The 24,556-nt window shown below is 36.2% G+C and overlaps 3 long non-coding RNA genes across 3 annotated transcripts in view; 2 read left to right on the plus strand and 1 right to left on the minus strand.

Moving 5' to 3' along the window:
* The window catches only part of LOC139998674 (uncharacterized), a 163,229-nt gene extending 149,028 nt beyond the window's left edge, over nucleotides 1-14,201 (plus strand). Inside the window, exon 3 of the long non-coding RNA XR_011803396.1 lies at nucleotides 13,459-14,201. This is a non-coding gene — a long non-coding RNA (uncharacterized lncRNA). The remainder of the gene's footprint in view (nucleotides 1-13,458) is intronic.
* Nucleotides 12,691-14,863, minus strand: LOC110351194 (uncharacterized). The gene is made up of 4 exons (XR_001189957.5): nucleotides 14,366-14,863; nucleotides 13,903-13,985; nucleotides 13,470-13,546; nucleotides 12,691-12,877 (listed from the first exon to the last, which is right to left on the minus strand). It is a non-coding gene; the product is annotated as an uncharacterized lncRNA (long non-coding RNA).
* A 1,944-nt stretch (nucleotides 14,864-16,807) lies between these two features.
* Nucleotides 16,808-24,556, plus strand: part of LOC106016912 (uncharacterized) — a 36,972-nt gene continuing 29,223 nt past the window's right edge. The window contains exon 1 of the long non-coding RNA XR_011803397.1: nucleotides 16,808-17,106. This is a non-coding gene — a long non-coding RNA (uncharacterized lncRNA). The remainder of the gene's footprint in view (nucleotides 17,107-24,556) is intronic.

Below are 24,556 nucleotides of genomic sequence, written 5' to 3' on the forward strand. Positions count from 1 at the left end.
GGGAACTTCTCATAGTCGTCCTGGTGGCATGGTTTGCTCAGCTGCAGTAAGCCATAGGATCTTTTCTGTTTCAAAAATCCCTCAACACTTTCCCAATAAAATATTTAAAATGTTATCAAATATGTAGAATTTATCCACATAGTTCAATTCTTGAGGTCTTGCATTATGAAATTGGCAGGTGAATGAATATCCTTCTGACGTGATATATCAATTTTTACTAGGCGTAGTCTTTTTGTACTCTGTATATGCTTCAGACAGATCATGCACATTTGGTTTTTCATGAGATTTGAAACATTAATGGAAGTTCTTTGTCTGAACAACAAATGCAAGCTGAATTACAATAGAATGATGAAAAGATTAAATCCAATAAGATGTAATAAATCATATATATAGACTGGAAGCTGGCAAATGTTGTGCCGATTTTCAAGAAGGGTCAGAAAGAAGACCCTAGCAATTACAGGCCTGTCAGTCTCACGTCAGTGCCTGGTAAAATCATGGAGAAGATGGTTCTCGAACTTACTGAGGCGCACCTGGGGGACAAAGCAGTCATTGGTCCCAGACAGCATGGGTTTGTGAAGGGTAGGTCCTGCCTAACTAACCTGATTTCCTTTTATGATAAGATCACCCATATGGTGGACCAAGGGAAACCAGCTGATGTGATTTTTTTGGACTTCAGCAAGGCTTTTGACACGGTTTCCCATAGGATCCTACTGGACAAAATGTCCACCATACAGCTAAATAAAAACATCATACGATGGGTGAGTAATTGGCTAACAAGCAGGGCCCAAAGGGTTATGGTAAATGGGGCTGCGTCAGGCTGGCGGGCGGTCACCAGTGGGGTCCCTCAAGGCTCCATTTTAGGGCCGGTACTTTTCAATATTTTTATAAACGATCTGGATGTAGGAATAGAAGGCATTTTGAGCAAGTTTGCTGATGACACCAAACTTGGAGGAGTTGTGGACTCTGTTGAGGGTGGAAAGGCCTTGCAGAGGGATCTGGATAGGTTGGAGAGCTGGGCGATCACCAACCGCATGAAGTTCAATAAGAGCAAGTGCCGGGTCCTGCACCTGGGACGGGGAAACCCTGGCTGCACGTACAGACTGGGCGATGAGACGCTGGAGAGCAGCCTAGAAGAGAGGGATCTGGGGGTCGTGGTAGACAGCAAGTTGAATATGAGCCAGCAGTGTGCCCTGGCAGCCAGGAGGGCCAACCGTGTCCTGGGGTGCATCAAGCATGGCATCGCTAGTAGGTCGAGGGAGGTGATTGTCCCGCTCTACTCTGCGCTGGTGCGGCCTCACCTTGAGTACTGTGTGCAGTTCTGGGCACCACAGTATAAAAAGGACATGAAACTGTTGGAGAGTGTCCAGAGGAGGGCTACGAAGATGGTGAAAGGCCTGGAGGGGAAGACGTATGAGGAACGGCTGAGGGCACAGGGCCTGTTCAGCCTGGAGAAGAGGAGGCTGAGGGGAGACTTCATCGCAGTCTACAACTTCCTCATAAGGGGGTGTCGAGAGGCAGGAGACCTTTTCTCCATTAACACCAGCGACAGGACCCGCGGGAACGGGGTTAAGCTGAGGCAGGGGAAGTTTAGGCTTGACATCAGGAGGGGGTTCTTCACAGAGAGGGTGGTTGCACACTGGAACAGGCTCCCCAGGGAGGTGGTCACTGCACCGAGCCTGTCTGAATTTAAGAAGAGATTGGACTGTGCGCTTAGTCACATGGTCTGAACTTTTGGGTAGACCTGTGCGGTGTCAAGAGTTGGACTTGATGATCCTTAAGGGTCCCTTCCAACTCAGGATATTCTATGATTCTATGATTCTATATGCTGATTATGCACATATGAATATTTTTTCTCTGTCTTTATTCTATTTGAATAAAGACACTGACTAGTTAATGCATAGTTTGATATCTAATTTTTTATGTTGGGAAGTAGCTCTGAATCTTTGCCTTCAAAAAAGTGCTGCTGCAAAGGAAGAGGCAACACAGAAGCAGTGAACAGACAGTCGAGGTATGCTCAGGCAGAGCAGGCACCGTAATAGCATTATTTCATTCATTGGTACATCATATGATGCATTTTCTTTTTAGCATCTTTCATAAAATATTTATTTGCTGTAATGTTTCTCCAGAGAACAGTCTACTCTACAGTAAACTCCAAGAATAACCTCAACCTTTTGTTTGAAAAAATGCTTTTTCATTTTTTCCCACTTCACACGTATTTTTTCCATGATGGCATTGTGACCTTTATGCTTTCAGTATTCTTCCTTATAAATGGTGTAAATGCAATCTATACTTACAGCAGGTACAGCCAGATGAATGGACATGTGGGAAAGCAAGTATCTTGTATCTACAGTGCACAAAGGCAGATAGACGTACTACGCTCAGTTTCATTAGCATAAAGAGAGTGCAGAATATCTTTCTGCCTTTTTTCTAGAACAGACTGCAGAAAATGTCCGGGAGACAAAACACGGGTGCAAATGTTACAATAACAAAGAAATTGGTACATGCATTCATGTCACAGAGACAGCCTCTATTTTTTATTAAAATTCAACTCAAGATATAGAAGTGGAATTCTGAACCCCAGCCTCTACTAACTAAAGCTTAGAAGGCCTGTAGTTTAGGAAACTACTATCCATGTTTGAAAAGAGAAGTCATTAACTTTTCTCTGTCATAAGTGAAAAGTGAGAATCACTTCCAGAGTCAGATGGGCTTTTCCTCTTGGGAAGCCAGTTGTCTCCACTGGTGACAGAGAGTGTCTGAGATAACTTGGCTCTGAAATTAGCATGCATCCTAGCTAAATTCAGTTGTATATCACTTTTGCTGTGCAAACTAAGTGGACACAAAACTGTTCAGACCAATAGCAGTGATTGAGTTTATATCTCACACCTTATTAAAGCATTATAGCATCCATTATAGCATGGATGCCTTATGACATTGCTGAACACAACTGTTTTGCTGTTGAGCTTTCAGAGCTCAGCCTGCAATCTCACTTAGTGCTGAAGGTCTTTAACAGATCCAGCACTGAATCAAATGGCTCTTCAAGAATATGGTCTGCAATGTTATCTTCCTTTATCATGCCTCTTGTTCCAATCAAAACAGCAAAAAAATCATAAATAAGAAACTGAGCCTGTAGGCATAAGGTATGAATGAATAAATGGTTGTGAATATGAATTTGGCAATTCTGTATCCTTTGGAAGGATCTGACTTTGCTAGAGCATCAAAGTTACATTGCAGAAAAAGCATGCTGAAAATATATTTATAGCATTGCTTTTTATGAGGTTTAATTTGTTAAAGAGGCAAGTGGTGAATGCTGAGTCATTTCTGAATAGGACAATGCTATTGGATCCAAAAGCTTGTATTTCACAAAGCTATGATATAGATTGGCTTGTTGGGCAGTCTTTACACAGGAAAAGGCCATGGGGAAATTGATGGGAAGGCTGCAAGCAAACTGGAAAAGCTATGAAATATAAACAGTTCTTTGATGCTTGCCTGCTCTTTACCTGGGCTTAAAACTAGAGTCTATCTATCTGTTTCATTTATATTAAACTCCTTCAAGCATTTCAAGAGTAATTAGATACAAAGAAGGTAAACTTAGCCTAAATTGCCCTATATTGTAGTTGAAACCCACACACTATTCTATGATGATACATTTTTAAAGGCCTATAAAAATGCATTTTTGAGTGCTTTTTCCCTCTGAATTCATATAAATGCTTTATCAGCACTTTCTGGACGTGCATAAAACATTGACATGAAAGCATAGTAAGATACTTGCTTATGCTGGCCAAGAAGTACCTTTATACCACAAGGGATAAAAACAAACAAACCTACTTTTTTTTTGGTTGTTGCCAGAATTCATTTCTGTAAAGGGAATGTTGCTCTATCAGCCTGGATGCAATCTGAGGTACTGCTGGGCTGGGAATAGTAGAAAGGTGCAATCCTAATATGAATATGAAGTAAGGTCTACTTACCCACCGTAGTTCTAGAGAACAGTTGTTATTCATTATAAATACACCAATAGATGGTTCAAGTTGAATAGTACTTTTTATGCTTTACATATTTACATATTTATGTAAAGCACAAAAAGAGAAAAGCTGCTCTTACTGGAAATATTTCTCTGAATTATGGATGCTTATGCTGATTTTACAAGATCATTAAGAATAGAAAAACAAAATATTACTGTAAAGATTAATTTGACTTTGTTTTTTTTTTTGTTTTTTTTTTTTTTTCATAGATTTTGTTTCTGGATATGCTGGCTGAAATTTTTAATTCTAGATATGCCCTAATTAAGTTGATAAAAAATAGATAAGTTGAAAAGATTCTGAGGTTTGTTTTCTTTTACTAATGTCCATATCACTGAATTTCAATAGCAATATTTTGGAAAGTACAGAGTTTACAAACAGCTGTATTTAAGACAAGAATAATTAGCCATGACAACATGATTGTCATAATAACTTAATACTTGTACAAAATAACCAATCACATGGACTTAATGAACAAATATAATCTGGAATATTTACAGATACTTTATAAAAATGACTTAGCGCTGGTAATTAATACAGGTCTATAGAAAACCTAGCAAGTTACACAAATTGCCCTGAGAGTACACTGGCTCTGATAAAAACTAATAATATAAGTTAATATGAAATTAGGTCTTCAACTGAATCAACTTGGCCCTTGAGTCAAATTATCTTTATGAACTTCAGTGGTATAACAGATACAAAGTATTTTTACTGTTATTAAAATTATTTTGTGTTAATTACTTTTTGCATTATGGTTAGATCTTGCTTGCATTTTTTTTCCCTAAAATTGCCAAAAAAAAAAAAAAAAAGTTGAAAAGAGAGAACACTGATTTAAGAAACCAGGCAGAGTAAATTCCACAAAGTACATGAACAGACTAACATTTCTTTAGGTGATCATGTCTAATTTTGCTTTTCATATTTGTCCACATGACATTCAAAGTGTTCTTCAATTTAAAAATTCCCCAAAGAACTGTAAAAAGCTACAAATGAAAAACAACTGAATATTTTAAATTCTTGGGTGAATAGTACTATGTAATTGCAAAGTATTCATTTATTCTCATTTTGCCTTCTCCACAAAGAAGAAGAATGCCAAACCTGAAGAAGATCATATGGTCTCAATGTTTGGCCTTCTGGCATAATAACAACTTCATTCTTTATGGCCTGACCTCTGAAAAATAATGCATCTTTAAATAAAACCTGTATTTAACCTTTTATATCTTGGTTAGAAACACTTCCCTTTTGCATATTTTATTCTTTCATAACTGCATGGATTTGATTTTCTCTTGTTAAGCTTTGGGGACTGGAATTATACAGGACTTCTTTGTTATTGCATTTCTTTGCACTTGTGAAAATATATTGAGTTTAGAACTGTGCATCCTATGGGACAGAATTTACCAAAGAGCAGCAAGTTAGAAAATGTCTGCTAGTCCCTGAGGATCTTTTTCTATTACCTACCTCTAAATGAATGACTAACATAATGGATTAGTCTTTTCACCCTTGATACATGACTAGAAGATTTTATGAACTAGCAGGAACGTATTTTGATTTCACTGATGTCCTTCCCCAGCACTACTGCTGAATTTCCAAATGTTTGTGGTACTCAACAGAATCCAGATGAATTCTCCAAATTGTGTTAGAGGCTAACGCTGTTCTGATTTGCTTTTTGCTTGACCTCCATATGTCCCCTTCATAATTCTACCTTTTCCCAGCATCAAGTCAGCAACAAGATCAAAAATGCATCTAGTCAGATAGCAAAGGTGTTCTCAGCTCAAAAGTGCAACAGGAATTTCAACAAGAAAATGCAAGGCAAAAATTCTAAACATGTATATGCATAAATGAAGAGTAATGTATCTGCTTGTCTTGTACATAAGCTTGGATGTATTTATTTTTGAGAGACTCCTTTATATTGCCCTTCAGAAACTTACCATACAAGCAATGTATATGGGGGATACCTTTCTGAGAGCCCATTTTAAGGAGATAAAAGCTGCAAGGATGTTTGAATACACCCAACAATCTTTTTATTTGCATGTTATATTTATAGCTATCAGGTAACGTTCAAGTAAATGTTTGGATTTGACTTAGTTATTACGAATCTCAGTGACAAGTATATTCTATTCTAAATACATAAAATAGCAATGTGTTTGAAATGATACAGTTTTGAACTTGGCATTGTGCTTTGATGAGATCTGCTTGCCACAGAAACTAGTGATTTGAGATAAGCTGGAGTAGTTGAATGCTCTGATCTCTACTGTCTGTAGTGCAGGCTAGAGCAAAGTTGGAAAATTTTAGTGCGTCCTATATAGTCAGTTTTGAGGTAATACCTTTGAAATCTTTTTCATGATTTCCTACAGATTGAGCCAAGACTGGTGCCACTATCAGGTGCTGTATCAGTACTGTATCAAGTGAGTGTTTTGGCCTGCCACAGAGCTGTCAGCTAGCCACCTCTGGCTGCCTTCTTGCTAGCTTAAGTTAGCCAATAACTGGTTTGAAATAGTAAACCATGGATTGTGATTTTTATGGATTAAAAAAATAATAAATTACTAACTAGTAACTGTTTCTGCTCCTTTTCTGAGAGTACAAACTGATGATGGTATTAGTTACTCCATCATATTTCTTATTTCTCAGAGCTGAGTAAAATACCTGGTTTATAATGAAGTCATCACAATCCTTTTTCTCATTCTGGTGTGGCACTGGCAGGAGTCAAATATACTGCTATAAACAAATGTGTTCAAAACCAAGAATCTGCTTCTCCAGTAGCTGGATAAGAACCACTGACCATGAAGTTTGCTGTTCTTTCCATTGTTTAGGTATACAGTTGTTTAATAGAAAACTAAATTATGTACATGAGAAAATTGCTTAATGCAAAAACACATCTGCTTATATAAGAAAATAAATGCCATACGGTCTTCTGGTAAGGAACAGTTTCCATGATAATTGCTTACTTTTTAATTAATTGTTACGTACACTATAACAATACCCATTAAAAGCCACAGCATATGCTGCAGAACAGTCTTTCACAGCCTCTGGCTGAAATCTGAGGGGAAATAAGTCAGAGGTTAGCCAAAAATTGTGTTGTAGTCACTGAACAAACTCTGCAATTAGAGGTTCGGATGTTGACTTAAAAAAGACAAGAAACAGGTGATTTGACATTCAGACTGTACAATAGAAACAAACACAGAAGCCATCTTTAGAAAGAAGACAAATCATAGTCCAATAGTTGCAGGGGAACATCACTGTACTCTGTGTTATAGCTCAGCAGAGATAAGCAAACTGTGAACTAAATAAATTGCAGCTGCTGTAGGTTATGCTTCACAAAGAGGGAACAAAGAAAAGATCAAAAGGCATGGGAGTCTACAAGATTAAAACAACTGAAATTGTTCTCTTTGTTCTCACGGTATCAGTTTTGCTTCATGCAGCACGGAGCAAGATCTGGATAGTGCTTTCTGGAGAGAGTGTCTCTTTTGAGACAGTGCTCTCATTATCAAATGAGGATTTCATTTCTTAAAACGACTACAAAACTAACAGAAGCCTTGTGTGTACACATGCATACATATATTGTATGTACACATGAAATAATGTATGCTAGCAAAAAACAAATGTTAGTTTAAAACATAGAGACAGCATTAAAGAAATGGTTTGGGTGAGGGTTTTTTTTTTTCTTTTTCTTTTTTTCTGTGTATGTGTAGAATCTCTCCCTCCCCCTTGGAAAGTATTGCTGACAACAGGAAATTTCTTTTTCTTTAAGAAAAACAGGACATGAGAATAACAAATCTTTTAGTCCTGGTTATTTTAAGATAACTAAAATTTAATTAATAAAATTTATATTTCATCATATTTTATATTTTTATATTTATTTATACACAAATATATATTATGTATATATATATATTTATTATATTTTATATTAATAAAATATAATCAGATTATTTTAAGGTAATTTAAATGTAATTCTTGTTTAATCATCACACATTTTAGTGCAATCTGACAACTATTATGGTAGTGGAACCGCCAGTGTAACAGAATAGCTATGTAATTGAATCTCCTTGCTACCTGAGCACCTACTTATGACTTCTAAATTCATAACTCTGAAGAGAACAGGCACGTACAGCTGTCACACAGCAGTTCTATTGAACAACTTAACTGACTTCCATAACAGCAAATGTTGAGTTGGAAATTGTTATCTTTTAGTTCAAAACTTTTAGATATGGTAGACTGGAATTTGCTGGTTGAGTGCCTGGGTCTTGAAGAAGCAGGGTTTCCAAAGGGTGAGCACTTCATGAAAATCTCGTGTTGTCAAGAACCTGTTATGTTTATGTGTATTGTCATTAGAAAAAAAAAAATCTTCTTGTATATATCCTAGCACCAGACAATCCTGGTACTAAGAATCCTGTCAGGAAATCTACATCCAATTTAAGTAGGAAAACATTACAGAAAACAGAAAGTAAAGCAAAAATATTTCTGCAAGTCACTATGCCTCATTTCAGTCTGTTTTCTATAGATACATAGAAGAGATGCCAGTAGATGAGTTTGTGCTAGAAGACTGGAATTTGAATGTAGTAAAACTCTCAGACCTGTATGAGTATGACACATTTTCAGTACAAGGTCAAAAAGTGTCATTCCACTCAAGTCAGCAGATATGAAAAAATGGATTAATATAGACCAGTAAAGAGAAGCACCTACTTTTATTATCAACATTATTTTAAAAACTTCACTGCGATCAATTAGAAGTGTAATAGATCAACATTATCTGAAAATCATCTACTGAGATATGATGATAGAGGCTGTTATATTAAAAGAACTTAAGCATCTGAAAGTGCAGACAGGCATTCACTGCGATTTTCAGATGTGCTCCTGTAGCATTTATCTGTATGTTCAAATGCCCAATACTCTTAAAAATCTGGCCTTTCATATGTAACTTCAGGGACAGCAAATCTCTCAGAAAAAAAAAATAATGCTGCTTTCTTAAAAAAAAAAAAAAAAAAAAAAAAAAAAAAAAAAAAGGGAAGATCCAGCCTGGTCATTTCTACTTTCACTATCCTGTAGTTCTCTTTTTAACTTGTGTTGTCTTCAGTTAGGAATTGTTTTGATTACATGAAAGATAACAGGTTGCTGTACTCACAAGGTTTGAGCATGGCGTTCCTTGGCACACAATCATGTGACTGTAGACACAGATATTATTATATTATATTATATTAATTATATTATATTATATTATTAATATCATATTATTATATTATATTATTCAGTATTAAAGGCAGAGGGGAAAGATTTTTCTCCAGACAAAGATACTCAGCTTCAGGAAATAAGGCATTTATTTAAGGGTCTTCTGATTCTCGTACTAGTTACTACAGACCATGTTTGATTGAAGTGATACAGGCAGCCAGCTGCAGTGTGTCTTGACAAAATAATGGGATCATTAAGCTACTTCAGAGCCTTGTCCCATCAGACCATTACAACCACTGAAGTGGATCAAGTGGTTACATAAGACATTAGAATTAATGGAGTGATTTTATTTGTACTCGAGCAAATCCACCATTGCCTTCCCTTTGACCGACTGGGTAAATATCTGGGTAACCTTAAAGGATAAGCCATTTTCTAGCCCTAAAAAAGTCAAGTACATCTATCTTTTCCTCATATTTTAAAAGCCAGGTCAATTTTTGTTTCTTATGCTTAATTCTGTCTTTTTAGCAAAGAGGAAGATAGCTGTTTATAAATTAAAAAAAATCCTTTAAGTTCTGGTGAGTGGAAAAGACGCTTGCAGAGGCAGCCTGAGAGAATCGTATTTTCATTTTCCAGAAATAGGCATGGGGCTGGCACTCAAGACAGAATTCTGTGCATTTTTGAAACAAGTAGCAAACTGGACCTTAGGAGAATGATAAGCAAGTGGCTGCAGGACACCCACTCTACATCCAGAATGAAATGGAAAGGAAGACCAATGCTATTCTTTTTTATTTCCATTTCTTTTCAAACTTTACAGTCACCCACTAAATTCAGAAATTATTTTTCCATAATATTGTTATAAAGATTGTGTCTATATTAAAACTGAAATCCCAAATGTTCTTGGTGAAAGCCTTCTTTGGATCATGATGTTTCTGATGATCACCTACACAACTGGGATGCACAGTAGATGGAGCTAGAGTTTTCTTGAAGTGCACACAGGGATAACACAAGAGGTAATGCAAATTGCAAGCAGATGTAAGAAAATACTTTTTTACTGTAACACTGGTCAAATATTGGAATGGGGCTGACACAAGCCATGAAATCTCCATGCTTGGCTGAAGTCATAGCTTGACTGGACATGGCCCTGAAGAACCTGAACTAAGTGGAACCACCTCAGGCAGGAGATGATCCCCAGGGTCCCTTGTAACCTAGGGAATTCAGGGACAACTGTTCCACTTCAAGTAGACACTCTGGGCCACATCCTGATGTTAGTCTGAATATTTACAGAGTTTAGAAAGAAACAAAGAAGGAAGTAGTGTTGGCAGTGACAGAAAACTTAGAACTTCTCTTGGGCCTAAATTCATTTTAATTTCTAAATGAACAGTTCTTGTCACTGCTTGTTGGATCAATGCTTTTTTGCGGTATTGAGAAGAATTGTTACTCTGTTCTGTAATACTACACACTTGAGACAAAAACTACTTTTTATCACAGATTGTTGGGAATTGGATGTAGATGAATGATTTTGCTTTTGTTTGTTATACAAATTTCTGTGCTACAGCCTTTTAATGTTAACCCACAAGGATTAAGGGCACGATATTTATTACTTTATAAGATCTATAAAGCGATTGTGAAAAGATACAGTAAACATTCTTTGAAATAAAACTTGTTGATATCTCATTAAAATGAAAAATATAACTTTTGGCTAGGGAAGTTTGCCTATTACATTTATCCCTTGAAGGTGTTTTGAAGCTTGATTTGGGCCATAAACCTAATTTTGACTTTTGACATTGAAATTCAGTCAGATGAGCAGTTTCTAAATGGCAGACATTAATGTCTAACAGCATGCACTGAAAAAAAGTTTTTATTGGCCTAACTCCTCTACAAATGCATTACGGAATAAGTTTGCCTTCAAGAGGAGCACGTGGATATCTTATACAGGTGACAAATACTTTGGAAAATTACATTAATCAGCTGAAGACGTTCACTTCTGGCCTTAAGCTCCTTGGTCTGGAACAGGCTACATTGGAAATCACTCAGACTGAAGTGTTGAACTGATAGAGAGTTGTGTGAACACAGTCACTGTACTGTGCAAATCTTTCAACATCCATCATTTAAAGCATCAGCATAAATATATTTTCTATTAAGCTGTTCTTTTGTTAGAGTGGCCAGTTCACAGAGTAATTTTAGAAAGTAGGACAGCCAATGAATATACATTTTTAAAAGCCTCCAGCCAGTGTCAAATGGTTGAAGAACTAGAGCTAGTCCTTTTTATCACAAGGATAACTGCTAAGATTGATATTGCTTATTTGACACAATGTAATCCGCACAAACATTGAGAAGAATATTAAATTCTTAAAGTCAGTTGTTTCTTTACATTTAAGTATGTTAGTGATGTTGATTAGATGTCAAAACTTGGATAGTTTGTTCTCTAACACCCTGAACTTGGCAACATTTCTCCTAGAGAGTGACATTTCAGCTTATTTAATTGTTTAGACAAGGAAAGCAGAAGAAAAATCTTAGCCTGTTAAAAATAAATTTTAATAACATTCTGAAATTTGCAAAAGGCCATCAGACTCTGCAGCTGCTGTTTTGACCTCTGCTGACCCTTTCTGACAGAGGAAAATGCACGTATGCTATGAAAAAGAACATACAGCATTAAATAATTTAAGTGGGTAAATTTATTATTCTAAAAAAGGCAGCTTTGGCCCCCTGTCCCAAAATGAAACCTAAACAGCAAATTGGCATAACTGGAGGTAAAAGTAAAGGAAAAGTAAAATGATCATATTTCTAGAAGGTAGCAAGCCTTCTCCTTGTTGCTCTGTACTGGTGAAGCTTTACCAACTTTGATAGAATAATGCCTTTTTTTTTTTTTTTACCAGCTGAGAAGCTGACTTGGTAATGGAATACAATGAATCATCAGTTCCAGCTCTCTCTGAACACAGGGAGATTCCTTCAAGTGCCTAAACACACAGCGACTTCCTTCATTATACACATCTAAGAAATAGTTTGTGTTTGGGTTCACACTGATGATCATACTCCTCAGGATTATGTTTCCTATGGTCTGCAATAGGCCTCGTCTCTGCAGCCATGAAATAGTCAAAGTGGACTAAGGAGAACTGTGAGATAAGGGCAAACGATGTAGAAATTGCTTGTAGTGTTTTTCATATTTCTTGTAAGTTAATATGTTAAATTGTTAAACCATTAGACTAAAACAACCTCAAAGCTTCTTTCTAGTGAAATTATTTAAATTATTTTGATTTACATACCAACTATCTCTATCTCAGAGCAGTAGCTATGTATTTATCAATGATTCTTCAGGCTGAAACATATATATATTTTTTTTCATATTTGGATACTGTTTGCTTTTAATCCAAGTAAGTGAAAATGGAGTATTAAGTGGAATAGTACTACCCAGGGAGGTAATGCTTTTAAACAGCAGAATGTATATTAGCAGCAACTTCTTCAAATCATTTTACACATTTCATATGTGCAGACATTGTTCCTTTATTTTTAATTTAATTTAATTTAATTTTTATTTTATTTTATTTTATTTCAGGCACGGAATGTAGGAATACAGATTTTGAACTTGTGTATGAGTGTGCTTACAGATGCAGATGATTTGTAACTAATTTTAGGCTGCATTCTCCATTCAGATTAATAGATTCTAATGTTAGAATCTTCATGACACATGAAGAATTGTCCTGAGAAGAAAAAATATTTATAAAGATGTCAATCTCCTTTGAATAGAAAACTGCAAATGCATTATCTTTTCTCCTTACTGGTACCAACATGCTATGGACCAAGACTTTGTAATACTTATGCCACAAATCTGTATATCACTGAACACCTGTTTTTTACATGGTCTATTTGAAGATTAATTGCCAATTTTGCAGCAAAAGCTTCTCGTCGGGAAAACCCAGTTATGGCAGTGCTTATCTAGATCATTACGCTTAATGTAACTACATATACAACATGATGATTATTGACTAACCACATTTAAAAATTGCCATTTACAAGTTAAAAAAAAAAAAAAAAGGCAAGTATTCTATATTCACTGTCATAACTCTACAGTTGACTACTGAGGAAGTGTCTTTGCCTTTAATTCACACTTGTTAGAGCTAAAGTACAAGTTCAAAGAAAGATATGATGCATGCTAAAGAAAAAAATCATAACAACTTCTGCATGTCCCCCCCTAACCCCCCCCCCCCAAAAAAAAAAAAAATCTGGGGGCAAAAACAGGCAAATGATGATGATAATGATGGTGACTATTATTATTTTACAGAAGCAACTTACCTGTAGAAGTGATACCTTGGTTGCAGTGCTCTTCATCACTCAAAATAGTTTTTCAGAAGTGTGAGAAGATGATGGGACTGAGATAAGAACGGAAGATATATTTGATCAGAAAAAAATACGAAGATTTCAGAGCTTACAAAGCAAATGCAATGATTTTCTTGGCCCAATCCACAAAACCATTTCCCACAGGAAAACTTCTGCAACCTTAATGAACTCCAGAAGTAGTAGTTTGTGTGTGTACAAAAATCTTAATGTGTGAGCAACTTGTCAGAATGGTGTTCACCTGAATTCAGGGATCTGTACAACTTTGCAAACCTGAGAAGCACCAAATGGGAGAAAGCCATGTGAAGTATTTTTATTTGTGTACATCTAGCTGAAAGGTTTATTTATTCTCGTATTTAGGCCAAGCACAAGAGAAGCGAGCCTATCTTACCTGATACATGTATGTACTATATTAGTGTGATCACTGTGCTGGAAATGAACAATTTTCTTTTGCAAAATTATTCCTACAGTCAGCTGCCAAAAAAAAAAAAAAAAAAAAAAAAAAAAGTTAAATTTTTGCCATATTTTCTGCTCAAATTTCTGTAGTATCTATATTGCATATATGTAACTAGAGTATATACATTGGTGACAATGGCTTTTTTGTATGTGATGTGATATATATGTTAAACATCTTGGATAAGTAAGTTGTTGGCCTCCATATTTAATAAAAGCATACAAATACTGAAGTTTTTAGTTTTCTTCTCAGTGTTCAGGCCTAGATAATTATATAACATTACATGTTGCCAGTAGAGCACTTTTATAAATGGCTAGAACTCAATCAAATGGATACTGCTTTAAAAAAAAAAAAAAAAAAAAAAAAAAAAAAAAAAAAAAAAGTATGCATTTGCCCCTACTTGTCAAAAGGACAGATTCAGCATGGAAGCTCTCCATGGGCTGCAGAGGAATCTCTGCTCCGGTGTCTGCAGCATGTCCTCCCTGCTTTTTCTCTCAGCAGCATCGCAGGGCTGCTTCTCACACCTTGTCTTTCTCTCTCCTCAGTGTCATGTAGTACTGTGCTCTCTCTGAGGAGATTTTCACAGTGGCACCACCAGTGTTGCAGATGGGCTCAGCTGGGCCCTGTGGTGGGGCCCTCAGAACCTTCCAGAACCCTCTGGAAGGAGCAGCACAGGGCCTGCCCACACCTGGCCTCTCCTCATGGTAGCACCTGCAGCTCCACTGCCAGTGCCTGGGTGCGGATGCCCCACACATGCTGACAGGAATTCAGTTAAAAAGTTAAAAAGAAATTAGATGCCAACGTTCCTTGTGTTGGTGGGAGAGTGGAATCAAAGTCTCAGGTAGCTTGTTGTTGTCCTGTGCTATTTTTTAAATCTAGTTTCATAACTGGGACAATTTCACAGTAAAGCACAAGCATGGTTTTACAATCCAGTGTATACTTTATATTAAGTTTCATTTCATAAAAACTAAGTCTATTTAAACTCCTTTTCTGAGCATTGTAGAAGTTTTGTTGTGCCTAATGGGTGAAGAAAAACCTTTCACTTGTTTGTTGTGAAAGGTTTAATTCAAGCTGGATACTTTTAAAAATCTCTTTCCATGTTTGTCTTCCTGACTTTCAGATACTTAGTCATTTATATTAAATGAACTTTGCTGCGGACTTCTGTTTCAAACTAGCACTACAGTATTAAACTGCGAATATGAAAGATTATCATCTTGGCTACTACACGATATTGCAATTCAAGACCTCTTCAGCCATTAGTTGCTTTTTCTTTAAACATTACATTTCAGAGACTGTTAATTCCTCAAATCTCTTCTGCCGTGTTCTTTCTCTAGTGCTACATTAGGTCAGAAGTATGGCAGGAAAAGTTATCCCCACAGGCCTGGTTTGGAGATTGGGCTCAACTTCAAGGAAGTTCCAAAATTGTGGGAAAAGTTTTGATTAAATTTGGGCCATTATTCAGAATGACAATTTTTTTCATGCATAAATTTCAAAGTGGATCAATAATGGAGAAACCAATAATTGTTAATACACGTAGGTTAAACTCCTAGTTTTCCACATGGCATTTTTGAAACTGTGAACCGGTGTTAATCTGGAGCCTAGTTTCCTTTCACACATGGTCTGTCTAGAACCATAGAATCGTTTAGGTTGGATAAGACCTTCAGGATCATCAAGGCCAACCTTTAACCTGACCTAATAAGCCCCATGACTAAACCATGTCCTTTAGTGCCACATCCACTTGTCTCTTAAATGGGTGTTTAAAAAGTAACTGACTTTCTCAGAACACATTTCACCACAGAACTTAAATGCCTGACAGCTATGCAGATGAGAAAAGCTTGTCAAGTGTGCAAATCAAAAGAGTTTGGGAAAGAGACTGGGAAAAATTCTCAACATGTACTCCATTCCAGTGCTCTATAGTTATTCACGTGTGTGTATAAGATTAGACCTCTAGAATGACACTCTTGGGATGGGAAGGACTGTTTGAAATACTGAATTGTCTAAAAATTTCATAGGTACACAAAGCCTATGGACTCTGTCTATGACATCTTAATAGCTAGCTAAATACCTAATTTCTCACTAGAATATTACAAAATGTTGTTCCACACTGAACACCTAGATGACAGCTTTGAACTGAAGTACCTTACTAAGTCTAACCCTTAGTCTACAGTTTCTTGGTGGTATCTCTGCTTCTGGTGAAGTTCATTTGTGCAAAAGAAAATGTAAGATTTACAGAGTCACAAGCAGAACAAAAATTACATGGTTAGAACATTTGTCCAGGCTGCCTAAACAGAAGATGCTGCTTCTTACACTTCCTTCTATTTAAGAATCAATGGACAATGTATAAAAATACTTTATTGGGGAGAAAAACTGGAGGACACAAAACTCATAAAAAGAAAAAAAAAAAAAAAAAAGCCTTAACGCTTAAGCTACAATCATGTTCGTTTCCACAGTCTCCATCTCAAACCCAGTCAGCTTTGAATAATTTCAAAATGACACAGTTTTAACAAAGTATTTCTTCTTTCACCTCTACCATCTTATGAAAAGAGGCCGTAGCATTCAGGTTAGGACAGTCTGCTGAGTGGAACTCCCAGCACCTGAGGCAGAAGCAAGTCTCTCCTTTTCTGCCGAAGTCTCATGTATGAGCTAGATGTCAAACATTTCCAATATACATTGGCCATACCCCCCTCTTCAAGGTAGAATTCTAGGCTCATTAGAAGCAAAGTTTAATGATTCCAGTATAGGGAACAGCCTTGTAGGAGTTCTTAAATTACAGTGTTTGACAAAAGGCCCCTGTTTTTCTTGAGTCAATTCTTAAATCTTGTTTCTAGGATGTAGGCTACTTCGTCTCTCTGAAAGAGTAAGAGCCAATGAAAACATGAAAATTGAGTTAAATAGAAGGGTCTGGGTGACACAGCTGGAAGTGTGATAGATAATAAATGTAATGATGCTCAAACTCCTATTGGGCTGGCAATTAATGTATAAAAAGAAAAGGGTAGTTTTTTTTTTTTTAAACATTATTTTTTTTTACTTTGTTTGTTTTGAGGGAGAAGTTATGTTCACCAAACATAAGCAGTAACATTAGTTTGTAGGACAGGAATTTAGCAGGTGAAGGTTTTTTCTTTACAGCAGAGAAAGAAAAAGGTTAGTCACTGTTATTTCAGATATTTTCAATATTTTTTTTTTTTGTTACTAAACAAACAAAAAAATGAACTTAAAAATTCACCATTAAGGGGAAGTGGGAGGTTAAGAATGTAGTTTCTGAAAAGTAGAGTTTGTTATCAAATTGGGCTTAAAAATGCTAAGTGTAAAGAAAGAAGAAAAAAAGAAGCAGAACTTGTTACTGCTATACACCTGGTAGAGCTTTAACCCTTCACTTAGTAAATCAGAATAGATCTAGTGGTATGTACTGTGTAAAATTAAATTACTTAGAGTGTTTGTTTGTTTTTGGTTCAGGATATGTGATCAAGGCAATGGGCCAAGTTCTCTGTGGTCTTATGGTAGGGTTCTTTTCATTGTACTCCATTGATTGAGGGGAATTATGAAGCCCTTTATGATGGGGTCTGGTCTTACTATATCCCAGATCTATGAACTCTTGATTTTAAAAATAATTAGTAGCTGTTAATAAGAAATGTATGGGAAAGATATCTGGTGGCTTTTACAGGTAGAGTGCTGCTATTGTCTATAAAAGAAAAATGTTTTAATACATCTTTTGCTTTTTATAAATGCTTCTAGGTCCTCTTAAAATAACTAAGGGTATATAGGAGGAAAAAACTCTTTCCTCATTTTGCTGGAAGTCTTGCTGTTTCATGTGAGATAATTGAAGAGTGCTGTCATGTTTTCCAAAGTTAAGATGATAAATGTTTTTGAAATAGTGATCACAAAATAACAGGTTCATGAACAGTTTTTTGTTGTTGTTTTTTTCTTTTCTTTTTTTTTTTTTTTTTTTTTACAGTAGTACAAATATATGAATTGGTTGGAAAGTAATTTAAAACATAGTCATTTTGATATTTTATTTTAAATATTTTATACTGGGATACAGCTTTTGTCCTGTCTTGGCAACTGCACTCTCTTCAGCTTCTGGAGATTTATAAAGTATGACCCAATACAAGTATTTTATGAACTTCTACACATGAAATGATTCAGTCTAAATCACGTTTCCTTTTGTTTAATTTCAATGTTATGAGCATATGGGCTGTAAAGCTCCTCAAATGGTCTATTATAGCACAACAATGAATGAGAATGTTTATGAAAGCTTCAGATAGCTGCCGTGTTCATAAAGTGCTTCAAAGTAAATGGAAGTAACTTACATAGCAAAACATCAGTTCAGCTACTAAAGTTGTACTCACAATAAAACAAACAAACAAAAAAAGATTTTTAAAGCCAGAATAGAAATTCCTTTAAAAATGATTTTTAATATGATTTAGGTTGTAAAAAAGGGTGCATCTGGTTTTGAACTAGCTGATTTGTAATCTAATCTAAAGAGATGAGTAGCAGCTAGATCATCTGAGGTATTTATGTAACTTTTATGGAAAGGTTTATAAAAATACTAGCTTTCTAAACTGCAAATAGGGGTTCACATATGTTAAGATTTATGCTGATTACAAAAAATTATGTATGTCACTATCTGCTAGTGTGCCTTGCAGTGTCCAGACTCAGAGTGTTTATAGGTAATAAGTAATTTGAAGGCTCACTTCAGAATAGCACAGCAATGGCCTCGTGCTTCTTGAAAGTGAAGGAAAATGGGTGAAGGATATGCTGATAACTCACCAGAGATAGACACATCTCTGCAAGGATTGTTGTTGGCTTACAAAGTGTTCCCTTGTTCTTCATTGCTGGAGTGGAAAAATGTAGGGATGTTGATAACAATTGGTCTCTCTTCTCAAATCCCCACATCACGTTATTTTTTTAATCCTGGATTTTGTGTTCTGAAAATATGCTCTTTTAGAAAGCATTGTTCTTTCTAATATATTGTACAATTTGCAAATAACTTAAATGATTCCAATCTAAGGAATAAAAAGTGAACAGACAAGGTGCTTGCTTTTCCAGTAGCTCATGACTGAAATATTTTTTTCTCAAATAGTAATCTTAGAAATTAAACTGTTTTTATACTAGCATATCGCATGGTGTTAAAGGTTGTTATATTGCTAAAAGACGTTAAATTATTGGTCTTTAATATTATTGGTGATAACTTTGACTCAGAAGAGTGTTTATTTTTGCTTCTTTGGGGTTTAAGCATTGGTTTCTGGCATTTTGTATGTGTTGTTTCTTTAAATACTTTGCAAAAATCTTTTAACTGCACAAAATCATGGTATTTTAGAAGGAGGAGAATAGTAGAAGATCTATAAGGCAAGTAAATTATGCTTATTGTAAAGGGAAATGAGAACTATGCATGCTATCATTAGTAGCATTAACACCTTGAATTTTTCAGCAAAGCCTTGAATCTTCTGAAAATGAAGACAGAAAAGCTGAGCTTCACTGATTTCTGCGAAGAGCTTTGCAGACAATGTCAAACAATACTTCTGTGATAGCTAGCTGTTTGATTCTGTCATTCATTTCTTATTCTCTGTGGAGATAAATTTGACAGTTTAGCTGTTCTCATTAGTGGGAATTCTCTGAAAAATCCGTAACCATATGTAGTTTTCTATCTTGTCCTTGTGCATCTCTTGTTCTAGTTTATTCAAGTGTTTTAGAACTTTTTTCCTAGTCTCTAACATGTTGTATACGCAAGTTCCTAATACTTGAACAAGGTTTACTTCACTAGTTGTTATTAGTCCTGAATACCAGTTTGGTATTGAACTTAGAGTCAATCTAAACCATCAGTGTGTTGATAAAAGCAAATTCTAAGATATGATCTTCCATACCTTTAAAGATTATTTTGCTAATCTGTCTATTCCTATACATTTCTAAATAGTATCTAAACCCATGTAACTAGAGCATGGTTGTTGGAAAGGCTTGTATACCCAAAGGAGTCTTAACTATATATCCCAATTGTTATGGAAAGGAAGGGGAGAGAGAATTGAGATTTGCATGGCTAACAAATGTAGTGCTCTGGACACAAAAGGGGAAGGGAATTCCAACACGGAAGGCTTTTTGGAGTACCTCAAACCAACTCTCCCAATGTGTGTGTATTAGATATCATGTATTTGGTTGAAATGGCAAAAATGTTTTGCCAGACTTCATTCATCATATTATAAATGACCTAAGTCAAATACTTCTGTTATCTGAGTCTCAGTTGAGTTGGATCTAGTAAAATTTGTTTAAAAGAGTTTTAAAACATTTCATTCAGGCTGGATAGCTAGCAAATCTTGTTACTACCATCTTGCCTGTATTTCTGTTGCAAAAGTACATCTTACAGTGAACTGACAAAAGTTTTTTTCCCCATGTGTCTGTCAGATTGTTAACTAGGTACATCTTTTAAATTAGTGATGTATACATTAGAGCATGTTATTTGTTACCAGGGTCTTGTTGCTTACATGGACTGGGCTGTATGATGACTAGATTAATTTAGTTTTAGCTGAAACATTAGAATAAAAATTATGTAGAATCAAGTATGTTTAACAAGCATACATTAATGCAGTGGGAATTTTTTCTGAGTTTCATCATATGTGTATAAGGAATTCATTGATTACGGCTGCTACCTTTTTAATTATGTGAGGCTAACAGTGTAGGCAGTTTCTTTATGACCTGACACTTGGATTATCAGGGCCTTAAGAATCAATAGCAAATCTGCTGAATTTAATGCAAAATGGGATACGGTGTTGTGTTCATCTCAAACTAAGGCTGCATAAATGACTGGAAATTCTCAGCTGACATTGCTGTTTGTGGCAACATGTTCTTTGGGTATAGCAACAGAAGAGCCTTTAAATGTAAGCCATCACTTTGACTTTTTCAGCCCTTAGTTGAGTGTATTTTAAGGATTGAATCAGAAACATCTGCAAGGGACAGAACCACTGTAGTTGCATTAAAATGAGTTGATTGGTAGGAAAATCACTTCTCCGTGTGTACCTATCACCTGTTCTTCCCTGCCCCCTCTCACTTCCCAAAGTACCCAGTGGATTGAGATTTATTTTTGTTTAACTTGACCCCTTGCAGTGTGAATCCTAAATTGTGTCCTTAAAAAATAAAAACCTTTGAGCAATTGCTCGAACTTCGTTGTTTCATCCACAAAACAAATGTCAGCAACTTTTTTTCAGAGGAGGCAGGCACCTTAATATAATGAGACACTTGCTGACTGCTTCTGCTTTTAAGTGACATTGAATTGCTGAGATACTGGCAAACCTGTCCGGTAGACACTCAGCTCATCTTTCTCTGCTGGTTCTAGTTCACTTCACTTATGCTGACTCCTCTATTTCCTTTTGTCATTTGAGAATTTCCTATTCAATGAAAACCTCCTTTCGGGACTAATTAAAACCAGATAGATTCTTTGAAGCAGAAATGCAATAAAGAATTACTCATTCATAATATGAGAATATGGTAACTATTAAAGATTTACATCAAGATCAGCTGCAAAAAGAAATTCAGAATGTACAGTTGTGGTATTTAAGAACTGTACATGTTGAGAATCTTTCTTATTATTCCTGCTGGTGCTTTTGTTTATGTATATCATTCCATGCACTTAATTGCTGCTGCTGTGGAAGAGTAATTAATGAGTGCCTAGTGATTTAAAGTCTGAAATAAACCCTTTCTAATTTCTTAAACTAATTCACTATACAGTAATATTTGAATTATTTCCAGTCCGATTCTGGGATGTTGTTAATTTCATTATACTGCATGCTGTAGATGAGCAGACTGCAGGTGTGGTCAGGATAGACTATCTAGAAGTGATATATAACATTAATCATAGAATCATAGAATATCCTGAGTTGGAAGGGACCCTTAAGGATCATCAAGTCCAACTCTTGACACCGCACAGGTCTACCCAAAAGTTCAGACCATGTGACTAAGCGCACAGTCCAATCTCTTCTTAAATTCAGTCAGGCTCGGTGCAGTGACCACTTCCCTGGGGTCAGTCTTTTTGTATTGTATACAATCTTTTTGTATTGTCTGAGCATGTCATACCCTCAGTTTGTCTTGCAAATTCTGGATGTTATTTTAATCTTCTTTTATATATAAGAACCTGTGGCAAGAACTATCAAAGGTCACACAATACCACGAAGGTAGACTATGCTCATGTTTCTTATATTGTAGAGCAAATTGCTTTAACTCCCTTAGTTCTACTCCAAAGGTAAAGTTCTCTGTAACGGTAAGCTAAGAGTTCAACAGTTCTTGTGTAGGTCTTCCTGCATTAAATTGTCATATTTGTTTTGTACAAATGTTTATTTCCACAAGGTTTGCAGCACAGTGCTTTTTGCTGGCTGTTAGTTTAAAACTAGTTGTTCTTTTTGACAGTGTTCTACAAGCTCTTGTTCTTTCAGAGTGCAAGACAGCTTGTATATTCTTTCTGAGAAGGGATTTTATCAATATGCTGCTCTTGAACATGCCTACAGCTATACTGTTATATGTGCTAGCTAGTATTTCTTAGCAGGAGGAAAAGTTATGTGAGGCTTATTGGGGTTTCTGAGAAGATGCAATATATTAAAGGCCATAGCAAGATCAAGAAGAATAGCTTTCTCAAAGGCTATTAAATGTGACAAGGAATATGCAACTCCTGGTTTCAGAAATTCTTAAATCCCTGGCTTTACAGAAGTTGGAATGTTATGCTAGGTGAAGTATCATCCTGTACTTGCTCAGGTCTTACACTTTTCACTTCAGTGTCTTTTCATGGCCCTTGGCTGAATTCTGGGCTAAATGCTGCTTTCTGAACTAATGTCTGTTCTCATAGAGGTGGAACAAACTGTTGTGTAAGTATGACGGTTATCCCCAATTTTAACACATGCATTCTATGAATCTGCTAGCTGATCTTCTGACTTCTTCTGCTATGTCTTTATGCCTGAGCAACTTTTCTATAAGAGTAGCTTTCTAGTATCTTTCCCTCATCTCTTTTCCAAACTTTCTTATCTGTAAACTTCTATTTTTTTCATTTGTTAAAGTATTTGATTTTGCAAGCTACTGTAAGGCAATAGCTGTTGAGTGGCTGCTTGCCCTGGTATGTTTTTTATTATTATTATTCAGAAATGGCATTTTTATACATTTTTCTGCAGTAGTTTGCAGATCAGAAAAATTAAAACTGAAAGATTTTGTATAATCTTTTCAACTTTTGCACACTTGAGTTAATGGAATTAGTATCAAAGGATATAGAAGATCATTCTAGTAATGTTATGTCACAATTTAGGAAAGTTGTGCAGCATAGATGTATGATTTGCCTCGGTAGTAGGAGTGTCATGTAACAGACAGTGATACAAAGGATGATCAACTAAATTTGGTAGAAACTATTACTGAAGAACAATATATTCCATGTGGCTTTATAGAACACTTTGACCAGGTACATCAAATACATGCTTTTAGTAACCCCCACCAGTATGCAAATAGCTCATTTTGAGTGAATTCTTAAAAGGGGAGGGGGAGGGGGGGAAGGGGATCCTGCTATGGAGACACCATTGAAGGGAGGCAAAGAAGCTTCTGTGTATGTAAAAAGTGACAATTAACACTGCTTAATGTTGCCAATAACAGTATCATTCCGTGATGATTAATACAACAGTAAACCTGCATGCTGCTTCCTGGCTAGGGCACCCTTTTCAAGAGTGCGTGGGTGCATTTATTCAGTTAAAGATTGAGAAGGTGACAGTGTTATGTTGTAAAAATGCCATGACGAATGATTTAGTGTAGAGGTGTTAATGTTAGGTTAGAAGTGGGAGGGATATGGGATGGCTATTGAAAAAATGCACTTAGATTATTAATATTTTCTGCATTAAATGGGGTAGGCTGCTTTCTGTAAGCTTCCTTCCATTCCAGCTGGCATTAAACACTAAATACTAATGCTATCTTTCTGGAGTTTAGGACTATTGACAAATATGCTACAAATTAAATTGCAGAATCAGGCATCCCTGGCAGCAGTGTCTGGTTATTAATATTGTGAACTTGCACAAGGCTTTCAGGGAAATCCTCCTGCAGGGCTGCCTTGTGCTCATAGGGAGGAGATAAACCTGCCACTTCTGAAGAGCTTTTGATCACGGTGTCCAGACTTGCGGCTTCCCAAGCCCCATCCCTTTTAATTTGTGTTGCTGTTCCGCCTGAGGAATTGGTACGTGTTAGTATTCACCATGTCCTAATGCTGAGCAAGTAACAGGCATTTTTGCAGTATCTGTGTGAACTCTGATCTTCATATTTTGCTGGTGTTACAATAGAAAATGACTTTTCCTGGAAGAGCAGGATCTTATTTTTTGCTTCAAGCAACAACAGCAACGCAGGCATAATTAAGGTCTGAGTTAGGAAGGTACCTGGAGACCTATCTCGCTCTCCCTCTGAGCCAACATTAAAGAATTCATGCTCTTGCGCTGGAGAGAGTGGGTGTTGACACTTAATTTTCACATATATTTTTCCACAAGATATACCAAGACTGCAGGGCAGCCCCTTGTACAGCGGAGGAAGCTGGGCATTTTCAGGAAGAGGAGACCTGGTCGTGTCGTGCTGGGTCGGCCCAGCTCGGCCAGTG

This window comes from Anas platyrhynchos, chromosome 14 (assembly GCF_047663525.1).
Source record: "Anas platyrhynchos isolate ZD024472 breed Pekin duck chromosome 14, IASCAAS_PekinDuck_T2T, whole genome shotgun sequence".
Taxonomy (NCBI): domain Eukaryota; kingdom Metazoa; phylum Chordata; class Aves; order Anseriformes; family Anatidae; genus Anas; species Anas platyrhynchos.